Consider the following 26,701-nt stretch of genomic DNA (forward strand, 5'->3'; position numbering starts at 1 on the left):
TTCCAGCCCTGGTATTTTGAAGAGAAAGGTCTTCCTCTCCTTTAGTCTATCAGTGCCTACAGCTACCAGCAGCAGTGTATGGAAATGTAGCATGGTTTCTGTGTACAAAAACGTCAGCACCCCCTCTCTCCCTAGACGTGCAGCTAACATCCATCATCATTTTGAGGCAGGGTTTGCAAGTGCTCTCCCCTCCCCCAGCCCGGGGCTGGCAGGTTTTTCTGTGCCTGCTTCCCCGAGCCATTGACCAAAATCTCCCTCTGAAAACAACTATCAAAATCTGCCTCGCTGGTCACAGCGTGAGCCCGGGCTGCCTACAGCTCCCCTCCCCCCAAGTCACAGCCCCCGGCATCCCCTCCCCCTGGAGCTGCTCTCGGCAGGGCAACAAGCCCTCGGGCTGCTGCATTGAGCTCCCTCCTCCACCAGCCGCCGCCGCCGCCATACTGCGGGGCAACCCAAACTTGTTACACACTGGCACCAACTCCTCCTGCTGCTGCTGCTGCTGCCCACTGTTGCAGGCGCCTCAGCAGCGGCACGCAGAGCAGGGGAAGGCGGCCCGGGAAGCGGAGTGTGAGCGGGGGTGTTGCAGCCTGGCAGGTAGGAGCTTTTGCCCGTGCACGTTGCACGCCGACGGGTGCCTGGCCGAGCTCTTTGGAGCTGCGCGGGGACGCCGAGCCGCCGCCGCCTGCGGGCTGAGTGAGTGGCATCTACGGTTCCAGGATTTGGGTTGCGGTCCGTGTCTGGGAGCGCCGGCCGGCTCAGGGGTGGGTTGGCCGGAGGCCCGGGAGGAATTGTCTCGGGTTGCCGCGGCGGGGAGGGTGTTTGCGGGGGCAGCTGGCAGGGGAGGGGGGGCAGAATCTGTGCGCAGGGCTAGGGGGATGGTAGGTGGCTGGGAAGTGGCGCTCCGGAGCGGGGGGCTGGGGAGGTGGGTGAGGGGAAGGGACCGCTTCTCTCGGGTGGGTTTGTTGCTTCACAGGTCGCCTTTTGCAACGCGGCTCCGGTTCTCCCAGGGCTGGGCTCGGCGTTTCCCCACTAAAGCCGCCGCCGCTTCCCTCCCTGCTGTTGCCCAAGCAAGAGCTCGCGCTGCCAGCCACCCCAGCCTGGCGGGGAAACGGAGGGGTGGGATAGTGGGGTGACACCCCCTCCCCCCGCCGCCGTGCCTCGCGGGCGGTGGGGGGTGCTTCGTTCGCGTTGCGTGTGAACACGCGCACCTGATCTGAGTGGGGAACCTGCCGTGGACACGAGCCCCCCAGAAGCCTGGGGACAAACCACACCCGCTTTGTTCCGGTCCCTGTCTCATGTAAAAGAGGCAGGTTTCTACTTGCGTTTCACGGTCACAAGGGGAGAGCTGTGAAAGTGCTTGATCCTCGCCTGGGGTTGTGCCCCCCCCCCCATCAGATTGTGCAGCAGTTTAAAGGAGCCAGAAGGGAGAGTCTGGGAGAGGAGTGAAGGGAAGGCCGAGGCGCTGCTGCTTTCTCCAGCTGTGACAAACTGAAGGAGGGAGCGCTGGAGAAAAATGAAATAGCGAGCTTTAAGCTCTGCTCAGACCCATTACAAAACTTCTGCCTTGGCGTGAGATGCTTTGGAAGAGACGCCTCCTGTCTCTCCTTGACAGCTTTATCAGTTTTTCCCCTTCCAGCCCTGTTTGCCCGCGCTGGCTGTTGTCCCCCTTGCTCCAGCCCTGCAGTCCAAATCTGGTTCTCTCTCTCACCAGCTCCACTCCAGCTGCCCAGCGAAAAGGAGAGGCTGCTCGTTTGGTTTAACCTTGCACTGGGAGTCCTATCCTCAGGCAGTTCGGGTGGGGTAAAGCAATACGTTTTGTGGTGTTGTTTGTCTTCTGGTCACAACCGTGTTATTTGGTTTTGTTATTCCAAATAGAGAAGAGGACGCTGTTGGTCTGTGCTGCACCTGTTGTAGCAGATTGGCTGCACTGAGTTGAACCTCTTGGTGTGTTGCCAGGATCAACAAGTAAAGGATATTTGAGCTGGCTGCTTGTTTTTTGGTAAATACGAATCTGAGACATTTTCATTGAACAGGAAAGTGGCTTGTTTACCTCTAATCAAAAGGTGTAGATTGCTTGGCACTGAACTTGTGGTATCATGGTGCTTAAGTCAGGATTTCTGTTTAAAATCTCATTCTCATATGAAACAGAAATCAAGCCTGTATTTGATGCTTAATGTTTGGAAATTTGCTGCATATGTTTTCAAAGAACCACTGTGTATTCTTTTATTTCTCAGCTGTGGTAAGATTTTATATCAGCTTTTTGCAGAGGTGATGAGATTACAAAAGATGCATGAAATGACATCAGAGTTTCTTGTCAATTCTTATTTGCCCTCAAGCTAATTATAAATGAAAATCTTCTGTGCTGTCAGTCTAAGGTATATGTTATTTGGTAATGTGTTCTGAGGTTTAGACACCAGGCAATCTCCAGTTTATAATTCTTTTGCATAAAGATAATGCAGTGATCATAAATTTCAATGGTGCATACTTTGGCTTAGATGTAATGTATTGATATTAATATATAATGCATCCTGTGAGGGATGACTGTACCTGCCCTAGCATGTGGATGGATTAAGTCAGTGGTTCTCAACCAGAGGTCCAGGGCCCACTGGGGGGCTGCGAGCAGGTTTCAGGGGGTCTGCCCGGCAGAGCCGACATTAGACTTGCTGGGGACCAGGGTACAAAGCCGAAGCCCCACCGCCTGGGTCTTGGTGTTTTATTGCAATTGTAGACATATCTTTAGTGTCCAGCAGAGCTGAAAACCTCATTCTTTGTGAAAGGAGCCATTTTCCTTCCTGCCCAGCTAAAATAACTGTCATGGCTTTAGTTCTTAAAAAACAAAGCAACACAAAAAACACTCTTCTAAACTTACCTTTTGACTGTGTACAGGTTTCTGCAACCATATTTTGGATCAAATCCTTGACCACTCTGCAAAATCTGAGCAAACAAACTTTGCATAGGTTTGCCCTGGGAGACCCAGAATTCTCTGCTTCAGGCAGAGAAGCTTAATAGCCACTACTGAGCCCCTAGCTTATTCAGCACCTGTTTTTTGTTTTTTGTTTTCCCACCAAGTGAGGCGTTCTCACCAGACAATGTGTAGTGGCAAATTTGATTACTCGCTTGCCTTCAAATCTTCCAATGGATTGCTGCAGTTACAGGAATCGGAGTGCACTTCTCTGATACCTGCAGGCAGTTCAGAGTACCTCTCTGCAGATTTTGGAACCCACTGTGTTTAGGGTCCTCCTTTGATGCAGGGGATGTGGCAGGGGCACAGTTTTGCCCTTCGAGTGGTACAAGGGTTTTCTGCTGTTGCCATAGTTGGTTTGTTCTCAGTCAAGGCCCTCTCTACTAGGGACGTAAATATTTCATTCAAGGCCCTCTCTACTAGGGATGATTAAAATTACATTGTTTAACTGGTTAACCATTAACTGAGGTCGCTGTGGCGGGCCAGTGCTGGGAGGTAGGGGCTGGGGTCCTGGTGGCACGGCTGGGGCTGCTCCGGGTCGCCGCAGCCGGGATCCCACCGGCGGGCCAGCCCGCCAAAGCCTGCCTGCCCACCCAGCACGGATGGGCTGGGGTCCCACCTGCCCTGCGTGGATGGGGTCCTGCCCGCCCAGCTGGGGCTGCTCTGGCTGGCCCTGTGCGGCCGGCCTGCCACCAGGGTTAACGGTTAAGGTCCGGTTAATGGTAAGCCTAATTAACCTTTTACATCCCTACTCTCTACACTGCATTTACTAACCATGGCTCCAATTCTGCAACTGCATCCACACAGGTGGACCCCGTGCAGAATAACGCTGAAGTCAGTGGGTTTCATGCGGGGGCAGGGATATGCGTGCTCAGACACAACTGCAAAATCAGGCCTTAAGTTCGCAATTTTCTAACAGGAAAAATGTTTACACAGTTTTCTAGGAAAGTGCTAACAAAATAGGTATTTCAGACAGATTATAAGAGGCAGTAACTAAATTTGCATGCCCAATCTCAGACACTTAGTACCTGTAAAAATTAGGCATTGAGGACCCACCATTCCAGCTGATGAGAGCTATGAATCCTGAGTGCCTCTGAAAACTTGGGTATTGGGTGAAGAGCTGGATGAAATTTTTCAGCTGAAACTTTTTTTCCACTGAAAAATGTGGATTTGGGTCATCTGAAACATTTTGAGAATTTGTGTCAACTTTGCCAAATTGTTTCAGTTTAAAAAAAACCTACACATTTAGAAAAAAAAAAACAAAAACAAAAACCACAATCTTTTGTTCTGACAATTTCAAAATAAAATATTTTGATTTTTCAATTCAAGAAGACTGTTTTTAGATTTCCTTCAATATTATTTAAAATAATCTAAAAAAGCTTCAGAACAAAACATTTAGTTTCCAGTCAAACAAAACATTTCATTTGATCCAATTTTAAGAACTGCTAGCAAACAGAAAAATCAGTTATTCACACAGGTCTAGTTAGGTGTCAAATTGGGCATTCAAAAGTTAACACAAAATCAGTGTTTACTTTGGAAAATGCTGGCCTTGCTATAGAAAAAAACCTAAATTGCTGAGTGGAACAGCAGAATGTAGTGTAAACTTCAAGACTCCACTGTTCTTCTGATGTTATTTATTTATTTATTTTGATGAAGGGCCAGAAGTTGTGGAACGAGAGGCCTAACAGACCTAATAACCTAGGGGTCTCTAGCCTGAGCCAGAACGTCTATACTGCAATTTTATAGCCCCACAGCCTGAGGCCCACGAGCCTGTCAGCTGACATGGGCCAACTGCAAGTATCTTATTGCAGTGTAGACATATCCTAAGGATTCAAGGGAAGATTTGCGTGAAGACTTAGTTTCATTTAACCAACGCTGTTGCTGCTTTCTGTTTCCTAGTAATAGATGGGTCACTTAAAAAAAAATGCTTAAGCAACTATTGTATTGTACAGACATAATAATACGTTGCATGAGTACAACTGCCCTCTGCCAAAGGAGAATGGCTTTGAACTTTTTCTGGGGCTTTTTATGAGCCCTGCCATAAAGACTGCCTGAGAGTTACGTGAATCCCCTGGATGCCCTGGCCCTGCCATTCCCATTTCCCTAAGGAGCCCTCCCCAGTTGCCATAGCACAAACTGTTTTACAGTGGCTGTCTCTGTGTGAATCCTGTGAGGGAGGACTGTGGAGACATGGTGAGTAGGTACCAGCTGTGTGGAGCTGCTTGGCCATGATGTGAGGTTGCAGCGGGCTGCATGTGCTCTCTTTGTCCTGCTCCTTTCAACTCTCTCACATACCACCTGCACAATGCCTGTTTACTTGAACGTTTGTTGTAGTAAGAATTTTTGTCTTACAAAGTAGAACATATTTGTATTTTGTTACAAATGTTAGTGAAAATAATGAGTTCTTTAAATTACATGCAGAGTTGAAATAGTCTATTTGTTTTAAAGCCAAGAGTTAATTACTGTAAGATCTAAGACTTGCCGTACATAGTCTGCAGAAAGTGATGTGTAAATCAACAGATATGCATTGTCTCTAGGAAATACTTTAAACCAAAGAGAGCCTTTTTCTTCTTTAGATCAATGTAAATGGTGCTGCTATAAAGGAATTACTCTGGAATATTATTTAAATTAGGGATGTAAATATTGCTTAAAAAAGTTAAGCGGTTACACGATTAAAATTATATCAGTTAACCAGTTAATCATTAACCGAGGTCACTCCGGTGGGCCAGCAGCAGGGGCTGCGGGCTAGGGCTGTGGTCCTGCCTGCCCCCTATGGATGGGATTGGGGCTGGAGCTGTTCCGGTACGGCTGTGGCTGGGGTCTCACCTGCCCATTGTGGATGGGGTCCCGCCCACCACCGGGGTTAACAGTTAAGGTCCACTTAACGCTGAACCTAATACTTACCAGTTAACGTTTAAGCTTTTACATCCCTAATTTAAATTCTGTAATGTTTATAGATCTCTTATGATTTGTTTGTTGGCTTTAGAAAATAAAAATTTCCAAAAAGCAGTTGTTGTCATTGCTTTTTTTGTCTGATGTAGGAAATGAAACATTTTCTGATGAAAGAATACAAAGTATTTCAAATGTTCAAGGAAAATATCCTTTTTTCAACAGGTTTCAGAGTAGCAGCTGTGTTAGTCTGTATCTGCAAAAAGAAGAGGAGTGCTTGTGGCACCTTAGAGACTAACAAATTTATTAGAGCATAAGCTTTCATGGGCTACAGCCCACTTCATCGGATGCATAGAATGGAACCTATAGTAAGAAAATATGTATACATACAGAGAAGGTGGAAATTGCCGTACACACTGTAAGAGGCTAATTAATTAAGATGCGCTATTATCAGCAGGAGAAAAACACTTTTGTAGTGATAATCAAAATGGCTCATTTAGAGAGTTGACAAGAAGGTGTGAGGATACTTAACATGGGGAAATAGATTCAATATGTGTAATGACCCAGCCACTCCCAGTCTCTATTCAAACCCAAGTTAATGGTATCTATTTTGCATATTAATTCAAGCTCAGCATATTAATTCAAGCTCAGACTCCTTGGAGTCTGTTTTTGAAGCTTTTCTGGTGCAGAATTGCCACCCTTAAGTCTTTTACTGAGCAGCCAGAGAGGTTGAAGTGTTCTCCTACTGGTTTTTGAATGTTATGATTCCTGATGTCAGATTTGTGTCCATTTATTCTTTTGCGTAGAGACTGTCTGGTTTGACCAATGTACATGGCAGAAGGGCATTGCTGGCACATGATGGCATATATCACATTGGCAGATGTGCAGGTGAATGAGCCCCTGATGGCGTGGCTAATGTGATTAGGTCCTATGATGGTGTCACTTGAATAAATATGTGGACAGAGTTGGCATTGGGCTTTTTGAGGAATTCCACCATGATTTCAACAATTTCCATCCCACCATCAACCTCAGCCTATACCAATCCACACAAGCGGTCCATTTCCTGGACACTATTGTGCTAATGACTGATGGTCACATAAACACCACCCTATACCGGAAACCTACTGACCGCTATACTTACCTACATGCTTCCAGCTTCCATTCAGACCATACCACACGATCCATTGTCTACAGCCAAGCTCTACGATACAACTGCATTTGCCCCAATCCCTCAGACAGAGACAAACACCTACAAGATTTCTATCGAGCATTCTTAGAACTACAATACCCACCTGCTGAAGTGAAAAAACAGATTGACGGAGCCAGAAGAGTACCCAGAAGTCACCTACTACAGAACAGGCCCAACAAAGAAAATAACAGCGCGCCACTAGCTGTCCCTTCAGCCCCCAACTAAAACCCCTCCAACGCATTATTAAGGATCTACAACCTATCCTGAAGGATGACCCAACACTCTCACAAATCCTGGGAGACAGGCCAGTCCTTGCCTACAGACAGCCTCCCAACCTGAAGCAAATACTCACCAGCAACCACATACCACACAACAGAACCACTAACCCAGGAACCTATCCTTGCAACAAAGCCCCATGCCAACTCTGTCCACATATTTATTCAAGTGATACCATCATAACAGCTAGTCACACTAGCCACGCCATCAGGGGCTCGTTCACCTGCACATCTACCAATGTGATATATGCCATCATGTGCCAGCAATGCCCTTCTGCCATGTACATTGGTCAAACCAGACAGTCTCTACGCAAAAGAATAAATGGACACAAATCTGACATCAGGAATCATAACATTCAAAAACCAGTAGGAGAACACTTCAACCTCTCTGGCTGCTCAGTAAAAGACTTAAGGGTGGCAATTCTGCACCAGAAAAGCTTCAAAAACAGACTCCAAGGAGTCTGAGCTTGAATTAATATGCTGAGCTTGAATTAATATGCAAAATAGATACCATTAACTTGGGTTTGAATAGAGACTGGGAGTGGCTGGGTCATTACACATATTGAATCTATTTCCCCATGTTAAGTATCCTCACACCTTCTTGTCAACTCTCTAAATGAGCCATTTTGATTATCACTACAAAAGTGTTTTTCTCCTGCTGATAATAGCGCATCTTAATTAATTAGCCTCTTACAGTGTGTACGGCAATTTCCACCTTCTCTGTATGTATACATATTTTCTTACTATAGGTTCCATTCTATGCATCCGATGAAGTGGGCTGTAGCCCATGAAAGCTTATGCTCTAATAAATTTGTTAGTCTCTAAGGTGCCACAAGCACTCCTGTTCTTTTTTCAATAGTATTTGTTGGGCAAAGACATATTGAAATAAGAAGTGACAGTGACGGAGAGCGGTATTTATCAAAGTTGACTGACATAATTTATACAGTGAAACTTAAATGCAGATCATTATAAGAACCAAAATTTTCTGTGATTTACATGAGTCTAAAGGGGATTTTTCAAGGTGCAAGGTCACTTGTGTTGTTTGTAAACTTAGTAGGTTTTTTCTTGTTTTAAATTAAACCTTAATTACTTATTCATGTGACTGATTTTATATTCCATGATTCATTTTTAGAGAATGCAAGAAGTAGTAAATGCATAAGATGATATATAACAATGAGATGGTGCCTTAAAGGAAAGAGGTATGGATTTGTGTTCTGTTTTGTTGCTTTGTGGACTCATGGATGTTAAGGCCATAAGAGACTACCGTGATTATGTAGTCTGACCTCTTGTGTAACACAGGCCATAGAACTTCCCCAAAATAATTCCTAGAGCATATCTTTTAGAGACATCCAGTCTTGATTTAAAAATTGGCAGTGTTGGAAAATCCATCTTGGTACGTAAGGTTATGGTGTAATCAGTGACCTTTGAGGTATTCTTACACACACATATATACACACACACACACACACTTCTGTTCATGTTTCACATTCAGGTCTTCTCTATCTTGGAAAACTCTATAGAGTTGTCTATGTTGAGGGTGGGGGAAAATAATCCCACCTATGCTTCTGCCAGCTTCAGCTGCACTGATAGGAGCACTAGTGTAGACAAGGTTCTGGTAACTTCTAGCATTTTTACCACCATCACAGAGTCTCATTTATATAACAGTTTCTACTGTGGCTACCACCAGAAGAGCTGTGCTGAGAGTGAATTGAATGTCTATTTTCTTAGTGTAAATAAGCACTATAATGACTGGAGACTAGTGATATGACATATGAAGAGTAAAAGCAGAGCGGGAAATGGATTTTTAGTCAAATTACTTAAAACACTTTGATCTTTGTTCTTAACACCTATTTAACTTCAGTGTCTGATTAATGTTTCGGAGAAAGTCTCTTAAAATTTCAAAGTTTATACCCCTTCATTTAAGCTGTGCCAGGACACATTAAACATGCTGTGAGTCAACTGGCAAACCCAAAGGAGATCAGATGTGGCATTTTTGATATTTCTATGAGGAGTGGGTAGAGGGAAGAAAATTAAAACTTAATTAAATTAATTAAAACCTCAAAACCCTGCTTCTTCCATCCTGTAGAAGAAAAAATGGTCACAAGCCTAAGTAAAAAAAGCTCCTTTCTCACATTTAAGCATTCGTGTCCATTTCTCTACTTGTCATTACAGGTTCAGTGGAAACTTTTGAAAGTATCACTTTAACATTTTTTTCTACAACAAAATTAATAACATGTCATTAGTTATTGAAATACTTGTAAGCTCTTTGGGGGGACTATCCTTCTGTTGTGCAGTGCTTACCTAATAGGGTCCCTAATAGGTAGCGGACCCTAGGAACCAGTGGGGTTTGCCCTGATCTGTCTGCCTGGGAAGTGGGGTTGGGGTGTTGGGACTTGCCCCACTCTGCCCAGCACTCCTGCTGGAAATCAGGTCAAGTCCCTGTGCCCTGACCCTGCTCCCCGGCAGGAGCACCAGGGGAGGAGTACAGGGGACTGTAGGTGGAAGGGGTGGGGATGGGCCCCCAGTTGCTCTGGCCCAGGACCCCATAAAACAGTAATCTGCCTCTGGGTGGGTGGCTGGGGGAGGGGCTCCAGATGCACAGGGGTTGGGTGGACAGGGGAGCAGCTCCCCATACAGTGACCCCTTCCCTGCAGCTGGGGAGCGATGGGGGCAAGAAGCAGCTGGGGGTCGTGCGGAGCTTCCTGCAGCTGGGAAGATTTCTGGGTGTGAGTCTTACTCAGCTACTTGTTGCAGGGGAAGAGGAAGTCTTGTTCTCCTTCCTTGCCTTCAGCACAACCAGGACTAGCAGCTGAGCCCAGCGCAGGGTAGGAGCTGCCAGCTGGGGCATCCCAGCCTGGTTCTCACTGCAGTATTTACCTCTCCTCTGGCTGTTCTGGGCACCCAAAAATAGGCACCTGTGCTGCTGGGGAAGGGTGCCTGACTGGTCATGTGGCTTCCCTTTGCTTCCCCATAATTTTCTGTGAGGAAGCAAAGAAATGTGCAGGGAACATGAATTCTGCATGTGCACAGTGGTGCAGAATTCTCCCAGGAGTAATTGGCTGAGCTGGCGAAGGCCTTACACTTGGCAGCATTTCTCCATGTGTGTGTCTGTCTAACCTGATAATTGTTGAATGCTGCATCCAGCCAACTCCAAAATGTCAGGAAAAGATCTAGATATCAGTGACCACAACCCTGTTGATTTTAGGGAAAACCAAAAGTGGGAAAATTGGGAGTACATGAAGTCCCTCCCAGTCAGTTCTTTAGCAAAGCTGCAGCTTCAAGCACTTCTATCATAATCTGTAGATCTAACAATTGGTTTAATGCCTTCCAACATAAGAGTACTTCTCTTTCATCTCTGCCTATCCTCCCAATGTAGTTTAATATGTTGACACCTGGAATGACTTATCTATCAGACAGAAAGAAGAATAGTGGTGGGAGAAAATAACATGGGGGTGGGGAGGGAATAGGGGCATGCATGCATACAGCCTTGGCATGGAAGGCAAAATGGGGGACTATGGTATAAGGGAGAGGGACGTACAGAACCTTTTGTATGGAGGAAAGGAGACATGCACAGAGGGACCTGGCGGGGAGGAGGAAATGAAAGGATGGAATGATCCCCTGATGTGTGCAATACACTTGGCCTACAGAAGCTAGGAAATGTGTGACCCTGATGTATGGGCATGGTTGCCTCCTCGTGGTCCCTGCTGGCAAAGTGTGGCACTGCAGCATTCTCTACCTCAGTTTCCCTCTCCGAAGTAGGTCCCTTAAGCTCTCCTTATAGCTGTGCTAGAGATTGGCTTAGCTCTCTGGCGAAGTCCCAAACAAACATAGCCTCTTCCAGCAAAAGTCAAACTAAAAAAGTCCAAACAAATAAAAAAGGTTCCTTTGTTCTTTACAGCTTCTCTGCAACCCACCTTCTGGCACCTATTCCCATATATTCGGCCCTAAAAGTTGGTTCCCCTGAGTACTATTCTCAGATGATGGCTTAGGGTCTTCTGCAGGAATCTGCCCCCTCCCAGACTTATCTGTCTCAGGTCTTTTATAAGCTATCGCCTGTCCCTCTTAGTGGACCGCCTCAGTCTGGGAAGCAGCTAATTAATTATGACACAGATCTGGCTGGCCCTATCTCCCTATAAGGGGTAGTCACCTTGTGACCAACTTCCTAGTTTAACTGGCTATCAATGTGCATAATTACCTAGTTTGCACATGTAGTTGATATAAATGAACGTGTAGATTAGGTCCAGGATAAATTATGCATGGGCACTTCTTAAAATCAGGCCCATGCCCTGTTATATACCCACAGACATAATTTGGAGTGAGCGAGCAAGTGAAATTCAACCTGGAGATTTTACTTGGTCCTGTAATGAGGCCAACATGTTCTAATTTTGCTGCAGTGTGTACAGTTCTGCCAGGATTTGGCTCAGATATAGGCTAATACTAATTTTTAAGAAGCTCACTGTGTAGGGTGCCTATTAGATATCAATGAGTTCACCACTGTACACACAAAGAGGGGAGGAAGCATGTTTGTGGGGGGTGGGAAATGGTCTAGTGACTGAAGAATGATTGCATAATCTTGATGTGCAGTGAGTTTTATGAATCAATCTTTATGTATTGAGGTTAGAATGTTACATATCTGTTATAGTTCTAAAACTAATTTTTAGTAACAGTACTTTTGTTCTGGTTAGGAACAGAAAAAAACATCCTGCTGAAAAACATGGAGAAGTCATCTTTACTGTCCTTCTGGAATAAAGAATTTCTAAAGAGGTCTCAGAATTGCAACACTCTTCGTTTTGTAAAATGTGAACATGGATTACATGTTGCTTCATTCCCAGATGAAACTGCACTGAAAACTAAAAGCCTTTATGCCCATCTTAGTTATTCCTAAGTAAATACACCATGACTGCCCTTTCCACCCTAAAGAATAAGTTATGACTACAAAAAGTTTGTATTTGTACATTCAGAATCACTAGAATTTGTGTGTCCAGGCAAAATGCTCATATTCTCCTAAAGGTGCTTTTTCAGCAATCTGTCCACATTATCAGAGGCTGGTTAGAATGTAAATTATAATTTTGTCTAATTGAAGAAAGCCAAGTTACAATATAGAGTCCCCTACCTTTCCACATGTAAATTTTAAATTAACACACTAGAAAGCTTTACTATAATTGTATACTCTTAACAATGATCTATAGAAGCAAGAAGTCATCAGCTAACTATATACAAGTGTCAAGGAAAATAGAACTCAGAATCTTTGACCAAAAAACACATGCAGCTACCTGTAAGCCTCTGTTAAGAAAATCCTTGAAGCAGGATTGCTGAAAAAGCACCTTTAGGAGAATATGAGCATTTTGCCTGGACACACAAATTCTAGTGATTCTGAATGTACAAGTCACTAAAAATTTAGTCCCTGCGCCCATGTCTGCCCAGGCGCTCCTGATCGACCTCACACAGGCGACCAGGAACACCTCGGACATGACGAGGACGGCTACCAGTCGTACTGTACCGTCTGCTGCCAGAAGGCAATGGGTTGCTGCTACTGTGTAGCAATGCCGTACCGCGTCTGCCAGCACCCAGGAGACATACGGTGACGGTTACCTGAGCGGGCTCCATGCTTGCGGTGGTATGGCGTCCGCACAGGTAACTCAGGAAAAAAGGCGCGAAACAATTGTCTGCCCTTGCCTTCACGGAGGGAGGGAGGGAACGGGGGCCGGACAATATGTACCCAGAACCACCCGCGACAATGTTTTAGCCCAATCAGAGTGCTCCATTGTGACTGCTCTGGACAGCACTCTCAACTCAGATGCACGATTGTTTGCCGTTGCTCTGACGCAGGGAGGGGCGACTGAGGACACGGCTTACAGGGTTGACTTCACGGAGGGTTCCAATAAGAAATGGAGCACCTAAGTTATTGTTCTTATTGGAACAAGGAGGTTAGCCTGGCCTCTGATTGATACATGGCTAGATCTACCTCGCTGCACCTTCTCTGTGAGTGACTGCAGTGTGACCTAGAGGAATGATTCCCCTAGACAGGGGAGGAGGCAAATGAGTACAAAACAAATCTGGTCTATTTCTTGTTTTGATCCACTCCATCTATCTTTTACATCTTTGGCTGGCAGCAGACGGTGCAGAAGGACATATTGCCTGCCTGCTCACCATAAGACGGTTCAATAGGACTGACTGCCGGACTAAAGAGAATGACCTGGTCAGGTCACTAAAAATTTAGTCCCTGCGCCCATGTCTGCCCAGGCGCTCCTGATCGACCTCACACAGGCGACCAGGAGTACCTCGGACATGACGAGGACGGCTACCAGTCGTATTGTACCGTCTGCTGCCACAAGGCAATGGGTTGCTGCTACTGTGTAGCAATGCCGTGCCGCGTCTGCCAGCACCCAGGAGACATACGGTGACGGTTACCTGAGCGGGCTCCATGCTTGCGGTGGTATGGCGTCCGCACAGGTAACTCAGGAAAAAAGGCGCGAAACAATTGTCTGCCCTTGCTTTCACGGAGGGAGGGAGGGAGGGAAGGGGGGGACTGACGATATGTACCCAGAACCACCCGCGACAATGTTTCAGCCCCATCAGGCATTGGGATCTCAACCCAGAATTCCAATGGGCAGCGGAGACTGCGGGAACTGTGGGATAGCTACCCACAGTGCAACGCTCCGGAAGTTGACTCTAGCCTCGGTACTGTGGAAGCACTCCGCCGAGTTAATGCACTTAATGCACTTCTGTGGGGAGACACACACTCAAATATATAAAACCGATTTCTAAAAAACCGACTTCTATAAATTCGACCTTATTCCGTAGTGTAGACATACCCTAAGAGTCCAACCTGGGCTCTGTTTCTGCTCTGCCACTGGCCTGTGGGGTGACCATAAGAAAATCACTTTGGCTTGGATTCACGAAGGACTTAGGTGTTGTAACACTGAGGATTGTAACATCTAACTTTTAGGCACCTAGAAAATCATAGGAAGATCACTGCAATGCACAAAGCCTGAGTTAGGCACCTAGGTTCCCTATACAATGCATGGGGAGAGATAGGCATCTTAGACTGCAGTCCATAAAAGCCAGCATGCTTGGTGAGGAACCAAAGGGAGATGCTGGTGAGAGATTAGGGGGAGGGATAGCTCAGTGGTTTGAGCATTGGCCTGCTAAACCCAGGGTTGTGAGTTCAAACCTTGAGGGGGCCATTTAGGGATCTGGAGCAAACATTGGGGTTTGGTCCTGCTTTGAGCAGGGGATTGGACTAGGTGGCCTCCTGAGGTCCCTTCCAACCCTGATATTCTATGATCTCTGTCCTAAGCCCTGGAGATAGGTGCCTAAGCCTGGGCTGCAGATCTCTGTTAGCAATCCAAAAACACAGATGTGTCTCCTAGAGTTAGGCTGTATAGGTGCCTAAGTAGTGTCTTGGAGGAGTGAGTTTTTTAGGAATAGGATTATAAAGGAGCTGGACTGAGACTTAGTTGATGTGTCAGAGGTCATGTATGTATGTATGTTTGTTTTTGTTTGTTATTCATTTATGCATAATACATGGCTAAATTCAGAGTTGGTCTAAAAAACCCAGCTTTGATATGCTGCAGAATGAACTAGCCATTTTTTACTTTAATTAGTCTAAAATAAAAATAAGGAACTGTGCAAAGAATACACAGTGTGTAAATCTGGAAATTATTGTGACTTCCTCTGTGATGAATCCTGTTTTATGATGGGCAGAGAAAAAACAGTATGTAACAATGTGTCTCAGTGCTAAGTATGAAACTCTCATAGAGCCATAGAATATCAGGGTTGGAAGGGACTTCAGGAGGTCATCTAGTCCAACCCCCTGCTCAAAGCAGGACCAATCCCCAGTTTTTGCCCTGATCCCTAAATGGCCCCCTCAAGGATTGAACTCACAACCCTAGGTTTAGCAGGCCAATGCTCAAACCACTGAGCTATCCCTCCATCCTCAGCCCCCTAAGTCATCTACATATGGGTGAAGCTAGTTTATTCTTTGGGATTCTAATTCCTCATTCACAGGTTCAAACTGTAAATAATAATATAAAACCTAAAAGTGATGCAATATTACAGTATTCGTATTTGTACATATTCATAGGAATGCATGGTAATGTGTGCTCCTACCTCTTTGCATAAGTGTTCTAATTTGTTGAGATCCCATTTGTTTAGTCATACCGCAGTGATTAAAAAAAGGCTCTCAGTTCACCACAAGCAAAAACATGCCCAAAATCCTGAGACAAATCTGGATAAGAAATGACAGTCTGCTCCCTGATCTGACACTTGATTGCTAAACAAAACATGGTATAACAAAATAAAAATTGTAGATGATTTATATTTTTGAACCCCCATATCTCCCCAAAACCACATGCTAGTTTGCCTTTCCAGAAAAATATAATAAAATCAGCTTGTAAAGTTTCAGATGGATCATTTTTTTATAATGAAGCTGGAGCTGCAGCAGGGTTTATATTTCCCAACTATATGGAGAAACAAGCACCTTGTAGTTTGTTAAAGTATAATAGTTTCACGAGCGGTGAGGTTACATCTTTTAAAAATCTTTACCTATGTAACAGATAACTTATTTATAAAATCTGAAATAATTTCCTCATGAAAATAGGCTAGTCAGTTTCTAGTGAGTTCACTTTCAGATTCTCATGCTCTAAAAGCAATCAGTCAATATAGATAAATCCAAATAATATTAAAATGGATGTTGACAAACTATTAGAAGGTTGACTTGCTATTGAAATGGAAAAAGATACTGCTTTTGCTCTCTGAATAAATGGAAGCCCTGAAGCTCTAAGGTCTAATAAATTACATTTTTTTAAATTGAATGAGTAACTAAAACAATAAAGAAGTAAAATAGCATTTGATAGTACGTTTCAGTGTAGAATAACCACATAGCTTTCATCTGCAATTCATTCACACTTCAGAGGAAGTAAAAATATTGTGACATTACATAGAAAGTTAAATATAACTAACTGGAAGTATATATATATATATATATATATATATATATATATATATAATGTGTGTGTATACACACACACATATTTGGATTAAAATGGTAAACACCTTTTAAAATCAATACAAATATTGTCTGTGACTATCGCTGGCCAGATGCTGAAACAGATAGGTATTAAATTACAGCCCAGTGATGTTTAGGGACTTCAGTAGAGTGTATCACTTCAAAGACAACTTTAAACATAAGTATTTATGTGACACACACTAAGTAATTACCTCTAGTATTGGCAGTTTACTATCTGTAAATCTGCTGGCAAATGAAGTTATGTTATGGTGCAGTTAGAAACTTCATTTGAAAGTCTAATCTTTAAATTCTTCAACTGAAGAACAATATATAACATCAAATTCATCATTCGTTTGTGCTAAATGTCAGGTGTCTGCTTAACTACATCTTGGCTTGGATTGGAAGTATGAGAGTGTGATTGATTCCTAGTGTACTGGATACTGTGGATGACTGATGGACATGGGTACAGCAGAACTTTCGGGCTCTTCCTTTGCGTTTGGTCTTGTCACTGTTGGCTAGGCCAAGCTTGTTTGCTTCCGTAGCTAGGTTCTTGGTTCATAGGAGGCCCTTTTGGTACTTTCCTCTGAGGTCACTATTTTGGAGCCAGATGTTGGTTAAATTCTTTTTTTAATTTTTTTTTTGGCTAGAGCTAGTTGAAAATTTTGGACAAAAAAAGGGACATATTCTTCACAATAAATTCTGTGAAAAATTCATTGCATTTTCTGACTGTGACCCAGGAACCTTTTTGTGCCAACTGGCAGAGGGCATGAGGGAGGGGGGACAACAAAGTTTTATAGAGATCTTCTTGCTCAAATACATGCACAATAATTTCCCAAAGGGTGCATGTGCGGTTTGTACTGAGAGCCAATAGCCCACTAGTCATCATAATCATTGCAAAATGTATGTATGGATAATATTTAAGGAGTTATGTATCTATACTGGAAATTGTGTTTTCAAAGGCTTGGCATTAAGGCAGGTAAACGGGGTGATATGACTCAGACTGGCTCTTTCCAGGCAGTAGAAGCTTTTCTCCGTGGCTGGGCACTGTGTATTGTCCGTTCAACAATATAGGTCAGTTTGCATTTGGAGCCAAAATACTCATTAAGAGATTGTGAAATCTTCAAGAGAAGAAATTTACAGGAAGAAATAAAAGTGGGAGGGGATCTGGTTTATGAATGAAGACAAGAGATTGTTGGAGCATGGAGGAGGGTGGAGAGGTACCCCAGTGAACCTTCCCACTGAAGAGGCAAAAGGACAGTGTGACTTGTCTCACAAATGGAAGATCACAGCCAAGCCTGGCTGTAATGTGCTGTAAGGATTTGGAGTGGGCTTTTGCTCTGTAAGAACTTGCAGTAATTAAGTAAGTCAGTCTAGAATGCATGTTATATTTTATAGGTAACCATTTTGTTTCCAGTACTTCTACTTGCTTTCACTAGAATCTCTACTCTTTGCCAAATAAACGTTTGCTTGTTTTACTGTAAACATTATTAATTGCAGTGTGTTAAGGGGAGCTGGGATCTGAGGTGTAACAGGTAAGCTGAAGCGTACTGTTCCTTTGGGAGCAGTTACTCTGTAAATATGGAGTGTCCTGAGATTGGGACAGGAACTGGACGGTCCAGGGGGATGCTGGGAGGCTCAGGAGTTTGAGCGGCCCTATCGTTACAGTGGAGCCTGCATAGGCTAAGCTCAGAGCTTGAGTTGCCTGTGACTAGTGACTTCTTGCAGGTTTCTAACTTTACCTATATCTCTTCTGATGGTTCACATCTGTCTGACGACTTCATTCTCCTGAAGAAAATGGTGTAGGAGGGAAGGCTCCAGGCTCTTGCTAGCCTAATTTTAATCAATCCTCAAATTGGCAATAAGGATTGCCACTCTTGTTTTGTCCAGTTCAGCCAGATTTGCATTGATTTGGAAGAAAACAACTAAAGGAACATAAACAAGGACCAGGTGGACAGTTGGAGTGCTTTGCCAGTATAGATATACTGAACCAGTAAGTGCTCCTAGAATTTATGCAGCATATACTGGCAAAACTGTATCTACTTTTGGGGTTTTTGGTGGCATAGCTATGTCAGTCACAAATCACATCTCATTGCACCCCTAACCAATATTACTATGCCAGCAAAGATTTATAGTGCAGACCTGGACGAAGTCAAATAGCCTTGGTTCACAGGCCTGTGCTTACTCACAATCTTTCAGTATATGTTTGATGACAGAGGTCACTTGATTCTGCCAATTTTAACCCTTTGGCTCATGAAAGCAGGATAATTGTTCCTCTGTGTGCTAGTACAGTATTTGGTTTGCAAACACTGCAGGGGGAATACTTGTTAAAAGAAGAAAAACACTCCTTTGGAATCAAAATAAATTCTTGGGAATACATATATTATGTCTTTAGACTTCGATAACATCTAAATGTTTGTGTCAAATTTAACTTGAAATTGTCCCCTTAAGTGGTTTTATTAACATCCTGGCATCCTCAGCATCTGCAGGAAATTCTTAAAAAATTAAATTCATAACACTATTGCAGTTAAATGTTTCACTTTGTTTCAATTCTGAAGTATAGTTTCACTTGTGATGTAAAGGAATAAGTATTGTGGGCTGCTTAAATAGTCTCTTAGATTGACTTCACCAGGTCAGCCTTGAGTTTTCATTGTGGGCATTTTTAGATCTTGATTCTGCAAACAGTTGCTCATGTAAGTAGTTCTACTGAAATTAGTGAGGTTATTCACGTGTATAAAATTGGACACATGCTCAAGTATCTTGCTAAATTGGGATCTTAACATTACCAAAATGTGGCAAATGTACCATATTGATTGTGTGGAGATAGAATAGAGTCTACGAGTATGCTTAGCTTGCTAGAATTTCTTGCCAACATTTCAAGAAGATTTTGTTTGTTTTTTGTTTTGATAAAGCTTGGTAAGAACAGTCTATTTTTATTGCAGCAAAGCCTGTAGGAACAGATTGGAAGATTGCATAGCTCCACACTGCATACATTGATAGACATTGGCTCTGATCCTGCAAGCGTGGGCAGATCTCTGCAGTCACACTAAGCCACACTGACCTACCCACCGCATGGATTATTTTGTAGGATTGAGGCCTAATGCAAGGTCACTGCTGTGATTTCGCCAATGGAAGTTGCTCCAGGAGGCAGTGAAATAATCCCAAAAAGGGTGGAACAGAAGAATGGGTATGAAATGTGTGGGGGAGAGAGAAGATCCATTATGAAACAGGAATATTAGCTAAATAGGTTAATGTACCTTGGTAGGACATGCCCACGTGGCCTTCTCCTGATGAGAGAGAGGGAGAAGGAGTAGTTGCACAAATCCCCAGGAGGCAAAATTCTACCTAACCATCTCCACACAGTAGTTGCACAACTGCTCAGGGTTTGCTAAGAATTCATGCATATGTATTAGCTTTTCCTTTACTTAGCTGTAACTGGAGAGCCCACTTATCAGAAACTTAACCCTTCTGTAAGGCCGAAATGTAGATGTGTTAAAAATGAAAACATTGTTTAAAAATTGAAGTGATCATTAGGTGAATGAGAATAGATAGCTCTGCTAATTAGAACTATCTAGTTTTGTTTTTGAATAAGATAGTACTACTTTATTTTTCACAGTATTTTCACTAGCTTCAGGAGAAGAAAGTACATATTTCTCCTTATGCTTTTTTAACTTCAGTGGGACCAAGGATTCCCCCTTCCTCTCCTTTTTAAGAGTTTTTTTTTGGATGGGTCTATATATACACAGAGGTGAATACATGCACCGTTCCCTTGTCTGTGCCTGAAAATAGGCTTAATTTTGACTGAAGTCCATATGAGTTTTACCACTCAGTTAATGGGACCAGGATTTTACTGAGAGTGCCAACAGAATTATTAGTGAGATGACAAGTGGAGAAAGTGGACTGTCTCCTAAACTGAAGTGAGGTAGAGAAGATAGTAGTGTTTTCATTTCTAATGCACATATATTTACTTTGGGGGAATATTGTGTTGGATACACAGGAAAATGAAAAGTGCTTTTAACTGTAAAGCCAGTCAGTATTAAACATTCCCAATTCGATGATACTGATATCTGACTTCACATGTGGTTGAATTTTTCTATCTAGATTCAATTTTAGAAGGCTCTCCCTGCACCTGTGCTTTTTAAATGGGCCTCTTATGTATGTAGCTTGATCACACAGCTGATCATACATGTTGATATTTAGGAACTCCTCTTTCTCCTGCTTTTGAAATGACAGACCCTGGGGGAAAGTAATCTCTGTTCAATGCCTGTCTCGTGTTCTTTAATTCAATTGTTGGCTTTATATCCTTCTGGTTTTATGTCTGCCTCTATTTCCTTTCAAAGTCTTGCCATATCATCTGAAATAGAATGCAAGTTGTTTTTATCACTGTGTTTTGACAATTGCTTTGTTCTGAGATTATGAAATAATTAGCATCTGGTTGGTTTTATACTCACTGATTTCTGTTTAATATGAACAAAAACATAAGTCACATTTACAAGATGGGAACTGTATCCTGGAAAGCAGTGACTACGAACATGACTTAGGTGTAATGGTAGATAACTAGGCATGGCAGAATTCAATTCTTTCTTTTTTATAATTTTGATGGATAATATCAATGTTTAAGCATTTTTTTCCTATTTTTATAGATCAAAAGTTTCATAGTTGTGGAAAATTAAAGGAGGGGGTCAGACAATGTGGGGGTCAGACAATAATTTAATGACAGTAGGTGTTGATATTCAAAAAGTTAAGTCTTTGTAACTGTTAAAACACAAATTGTTAACATCATGTGAAAATGTACAAAGTAAATTTCCTTAAATCAAACTATAATAAGTTCTCAAGCAGCTTTTTTTGTACTTTGTCTGCAAATTTCAGTTATTATCTAGCTCAAGCAGCTTTTTTTGTACTTTGTCTGCAAATTTCAGTTATTATCTATGGAAATATTTTTTCCAGTTTGTGTGTGTATGGTGAAATCAATGTTTACCAGCATTTACTGATAAAAATCTATCCTTCCAAGTCTACTGATAACCAGTTGAACGAGAGCTCCTGTCGCTAAAAGGGCGAATGGTCTTTGGATAGGTAAGCAGGGAAATACCAAATAGAAGTAGAGAGTGGTATTACCTCTGAAGATAACATTAGTCAGACCGTTACTGGAATACTATGTCTCTTTTTGGTGTCTGCATTTCAAAAAGCATGTTGACAAATTGGAAAGGGTTCAGAGAAGAGCTACAGGACTAATTCAAGGTTTGGAAAGCATGCCTTTACAGTGAGAAACTAAAGAAACTTACTCTCTTTAGTTTATCCAGGAGAAAACTAAAAGGTGATTTGATCACGGTCTGTAAGTACCTACATGTGAAAGAGATGCACTTTAATCAGAATAAAGATATATCTGAGAGTGAACGGCCTAAAATAACTCAGAATGAAATTTTGCCCTCAGTTAGTGTTCTCATGCAACTCTCATTTGTTTTCTTTTGCAGTTGAATCTGAGGGCAGAATTTGTCATAGGTCAGCAGTTGGGCCAAAGAGAAGCCTCTGAATTTGAAGACTCTTAAATCCCTAAAAAAAAGAAAATCTCTCTGCCAGAACAGCTTTTTGGGTTGTATGTATGAGATGCTCTTATATGAGGTGGTCTTTCTGGGTATCTGATCTGTTTAATGTGGTAGTAAAGTCATTTATTTTAAGACTAGAAGGAAGAATTAGATCTGTATGACCACCTGTATAACACTGATCACAGGCTTTCATCTAGTTACTTCTTTTGAGCCCAGTAACTTGTGTTTGACTAAAGCATATCTTCCAGAAAGGCATCTAGTCTTGATGTGAAGACATTAAGAGATGGAGAATCCACCACTTCCCTTGTTAGTTTGTTCCAAAAGTTAATTGTCAGAAAAGGGGAAATATTGCCTGAAATGATGCTTGCCATCAGAATTTCATTGATTCCTTAAAGGGGTGGAAGAGATGGAATGGATTGTTCTTCTTGAACATAGATACCAAGATTTATACCAAAGTACTGTAATAGTGTGTGGAACTGGAAAAAATCTTGCATACTCTAACTTGTGGTTAGAGGCCAAATGGGCTTTTGTCTACGATGTATATCTTGTGAATAATATCAGAAGTAGAACTGGTCAAAATAACTGGAAACAGTTTAGTGAGCTATTTTGCCAGCTAGCTTTTGTGCTTTCTGTACCTCCTGAAATTAAAAACTTTCTCAGTATTTCAGGAGACTGAAATCTCTCTGTTTGCATGCTTCACTGTATTCAAAAATCCAGTTTTGTGGTGGTAATAGTGTCTCTGTGGAAGGCCCATGTATTTCTTGATTGAGTGCAGGACTGTGAGCCAGAGGTTCCAAGTTCTATTCCCATCTCCGTTAGGGTCACAAGTTTTACCATAAAGTGAAATCTGAAGAAATGAAAATATTTCACTTAAAATTTCCAAAATTGCATGTAGGTAGATATAGATGGGAAAACTGAGATGCCAAGAGATTAAGGGTCAGATTTTGGTTAGTTGGTTAGTTTTGGCTGTTTCAGTTTTTAGGTGCCCAATTTAGATAACTAGGCTCTGATTTCAGAGGTGCTCAACACTCCAGTTAAAGTGGAAGCAGCTCAGCACCTCTGAAAATCTGGCCCTGAGCACTCTTGATGACCAAGCTATCTACATTATGAACTTTTCCTAATTTTTGATTTCCATCCTGCTTTCTGTTCTGTCATAAACTTTGACAGAACTCATCAAAAAAGTGTGCAAGTTTCTCTCTGCCCTCTGTGCTAAGGAAAAATCATCTGTTTGCTCTTTAGGATTTCAAATCTGTACAATTTCAATTATCTTTCACTAAGTATATTATAAAATCTCTGATTATACAGTCAAATTCATAATTTAGAGTAAAACAGTAATTTTAGGCGTTGTTTTACCTTGCACTCCTGACCCCTCATGCACGTCTCTGCATGTGTCTCCATTGTTCTTTCATGCTCTTGTTGAACTGGCTGCTTGGGCTACATTGCATGCTCCTAATAGCTGACTTTTATGCAAGATTTGTGGGCACACAGGAGCAAGTCTGTACTCATTTAAAGTACTACAGAAATCAAGTATGCGCAAATAAGACAATGGCACAACAGGTATGAGTTATGGCAGCCTTAATTCCATTTTTGTTGTTAGGTTGACTCTGTTACATCATAGTGTAGTAGCTTTGGCCCTGATCCTGCAAGGTGTTACACAAATCCTTAACTTATATAAGTATTTCCATTATAGCTAGTGAGACTACTCATGTTAATAAAGTTAAGTTTGCATAGAAGTTTTTGCAGAATCAGGCTCTTCGGGGCTGATCCAAAGCTCATTGTAATCAATTATAAGAATTTAGTGGGCTTGATATCAGTCCATTCTTGTGTAACCTCTAAATACCTTTTTGATTCTATGTACCTGAACAAGACTGTGTATTTTGAATTTTAAGACTTTGCAAATTGAAAGTTGGAAAAGCTGCTTGTTTAAAATATTTATATTAGCTGTTATATTTCATCATCAAAGAGGTGTACTAATGTTACCAAAGTACTGAAAGTAAGGCTGTAAAATCTCTAACAAAAATCTCTAGGAGTATGTGGGACAAGAATTGGGCTTTTTTTTGTTTTTTTTTAATCTTAAGGTAATTTGTTATATTGCTTAGATTCCAGAAAGGTAAATGTCTACAGATTTCAGCACTTAAGTGGAAAAACGCAAATAATTTTTTACCGCTGTGTTAATTTCAGCAGGCCATGCTCTGGGAATACATTTATGAGGCTGTTTGTGCTCTTGTGTTCATGAATGCTGTCACATGGCTAGTGCTCACAATGAAAAACAGCAGCTTTATTGTCTCATGGCTTCCATTGCATATAAAGGCAGAAAACTGAGCTAAAACCAAGTGATGGAATTTCATTTAATAAAAAAAAAAATTTTTTTTGGTTAATTTTGAATGGCTTTTCTTTCTCCATTCATTATTTATTTATTATGTAATTGAGGAATGCCTACTGGATGGTGGTCTTTTTTTTTTAATAAAAACATACAAGCATATTTCCTTATAAAGTGGAGCTTGGACTTAATGGAAATTAAAAAAAATTTTTTTTTAAATTACGTTACAAGTTTAATATTAGGTAGGCTGTTTAGACAGGTCATTCAGGCAGAGTCAATATTTTTAGTTGCCATTCATTTAACTATTGTAGTTATATTCCTGTTTAAGTTTTAACTATAATATTCTTTAATTTACAGAAATACATAAACCTCCTTTTTAAACAAGTCTGAATGTAGTACTTTATAACTCCCATTCAGAGTACACAGATCTTATTAATCACAGTGATGAACTGTATGTAAAAGTTGCACATTTTAGGTTGGCTTAAATGGTGGAACTGCTACATCATTTAGGAGTAACAAAACACACAGAGACCATATTATTCGCTGTGTTTGGTGCAGGTACGCGTTGTCACAGTTTAGGGCGACTCCCGGGTCCAGCATGGGCACCAACATGCAGGCTTCCAGCTCCCCAACTGTCACCTCTTTTGGGCACAGACATGTCTCTCTTCCTCCTGACTAGGGTATTTCCAGGCTGCAGTTCCATGCTTACACTGTGAATTCCCCAGCAAGTCAGACAGTCTCTGCAGGCCTGCTTTGCCTTTTCCTCAGAGGCTATAAACAGTGTGATTGGCCACAGTTAATTTACCACACAGCTGTTTCTAAGCAAGTACATTTATTCTTAAGATAAAAGCATTATCCTGGTAGGTAAACGTTTCATCAAACCCCAAGCAAGGGTTTTTCTGTGATTACTAGTTCATAACTGCCTTGGCTCAGAACAAGCACACCCATGAGTCTGAGACTCACTCCTTTATACACTGTGGGCCTCTGATCTTGTCTTCATGTAATAGGTGTTCAGCTGACAAAGGTCCCCTCCTCAGAGCAAATCTTCAAAACATTGGGTTTTTGTATAACCGGAGGAGGGGAAAGTGCATTGTTTAAGAGAGTCCGTTGAAGCTCATAATACTTACCAGAGTTTACATCAGTCATCTCTTCCCCCTTGAGACATTACATAGAATTCCACAATAATATACAAGCATTTCCATTTTTAATACAATGAACACCTAAGATACTTAAACTTAATTCAATAAGTTGGGTCCAGGATATTGCAGGACATTGCCATATCTGCCACATGCACATCAGAGCAGTGTAGTGGGTCTGGAAAATGTATGCTATCATTAGGATGTGTGCCAAAAAAAATCTTCCTCCCAGTGTCAGGGGGATAAGTAAAGAGAGTTTTGTTATGTATATTTTCTACTTGAGCCAAATATTAGTCTTTACAAGGGCTTTGTGCGGTTTATTATATTTTATGGTGATATTACAGGAGAACCCCATTAATCTGATCTCATTAGGACTGGAACCAGATTGGATAATCCGGAGAATGGGAAGGTGAAAGGCTGCAGCGCCATCTGTCATCCACAGGAGAGATCACCAGCTTCTTTACCTGTGTGCGCTGGTTCAGTTGATATGGAGAGCCGGATCATGGAGGATCAGATAAATAGGGTTCTACTGTACGTGTATTAAATTGTCTTTGTCAATAAAAAAAAAAAAGTGCCAGGATGTTCTTAAATTATGTAGCCTAAGGCACAGTCCTGCAAACTCACATGTGTACCTGTAGTATCAGTGGGGTTACTCGCATGAGTAAAATTACTTGTGTGTATTGGCAGGATCGGGCTCATACTGTTTAAACATCACAGTTCATTAATTCCAGTTTATCTCTGTATAGAGACTTTTTTTCTGTAGAGACTCTGGAATGATTATGGACTTTGACCATAATGCTCTGTCTACCTCCCTGGCAAGAAGAGAAAATAAATGTATTAAAAAGCCTGAATTCACTCAAAAATCCCTTTTCTAGGATGGTCATGTAGTGTCAGAAGTCTATCTGACGAATGGGGAAGAGCAGAAAAGCAGCTGTGGAGTTGGAAGATCAGCAGTTGAGCATTTCTTTTTCAGGCTCCTGCAGGATAGAAAACATGCTGGTGATTCTTAATATATATCGTATAACAGCTCTCTTGTGCATTAAAGTAGCTATCTAAATACTTATACTGTACAGGAATAATTATAAGGGAGCGCCAGCTCCACTATTAGTAAAGTTGGTTGAGAAGCCCTTTCGTTTAAAGGATGACTCTTCTAAATGCTCTAAAATCTGCATTGTTTTGAAATGCCTTGAAATGTATTGTGCCTCGTGTGGGTATGGGGTAGGGTTAGTGATCCAGATTTGGAGTTATTTGACCAAAGGATTCCCATGGATCTCATCAGGTCCCAAAGGGTTTCAGTCACTCAACATTTACTCCAGCTAGTGCATGGCACCCACTACCTCTTTGGGGAAGCAATATTGAAAATGTTATTCAAGAAAGAGT

The 26,701-nt window shown here is 42.1% G+C and overlaps 1 protein-coding gene across 8 annotated transcripts in view; it reads left to right on the plus strand.

The window, feature by feature from the left end:
* The first annotated feature begins 301 nt into the window (after nt 1-301).
* The window catches only part of SEMA4D (semaphorin 4D), a 167,110-nt gene continuing 140,710 nt past the window's right edge, over nt 302-26,701 (plus strand). For 3 of the 8 annotated variants that reach the window (XM_074953106.1, XM_074953099.1, XM_074953098.1), the window contains exon 1: nt 303-594. The gene's annotated coding sequence lies outside the window, so the exon portion shown is untranslated. Of the gene's footprint in view, nt 762-1,182; nt 1,796-1,927; nt 2,000-26,701 lie in introns of those variants that run through there. The other 5 variants (XM_074953104.1, XM_074953100.1, XM_074953101.1 and 2 more) reach the window with 5 other exon arrangements.

This window comes from Natator depressus, chromosome 5 (genome assembly GCF_965152275.1).
Source record: "Natator depressus isolate rNatDep1 chromosome 5, rNatDep2.hap1, whole genome shotgun sequence".
NCBI lineage: Eukaryota > Metazoa > Chordata > Testudines > Cheloniidae > Natator > Natator depressus.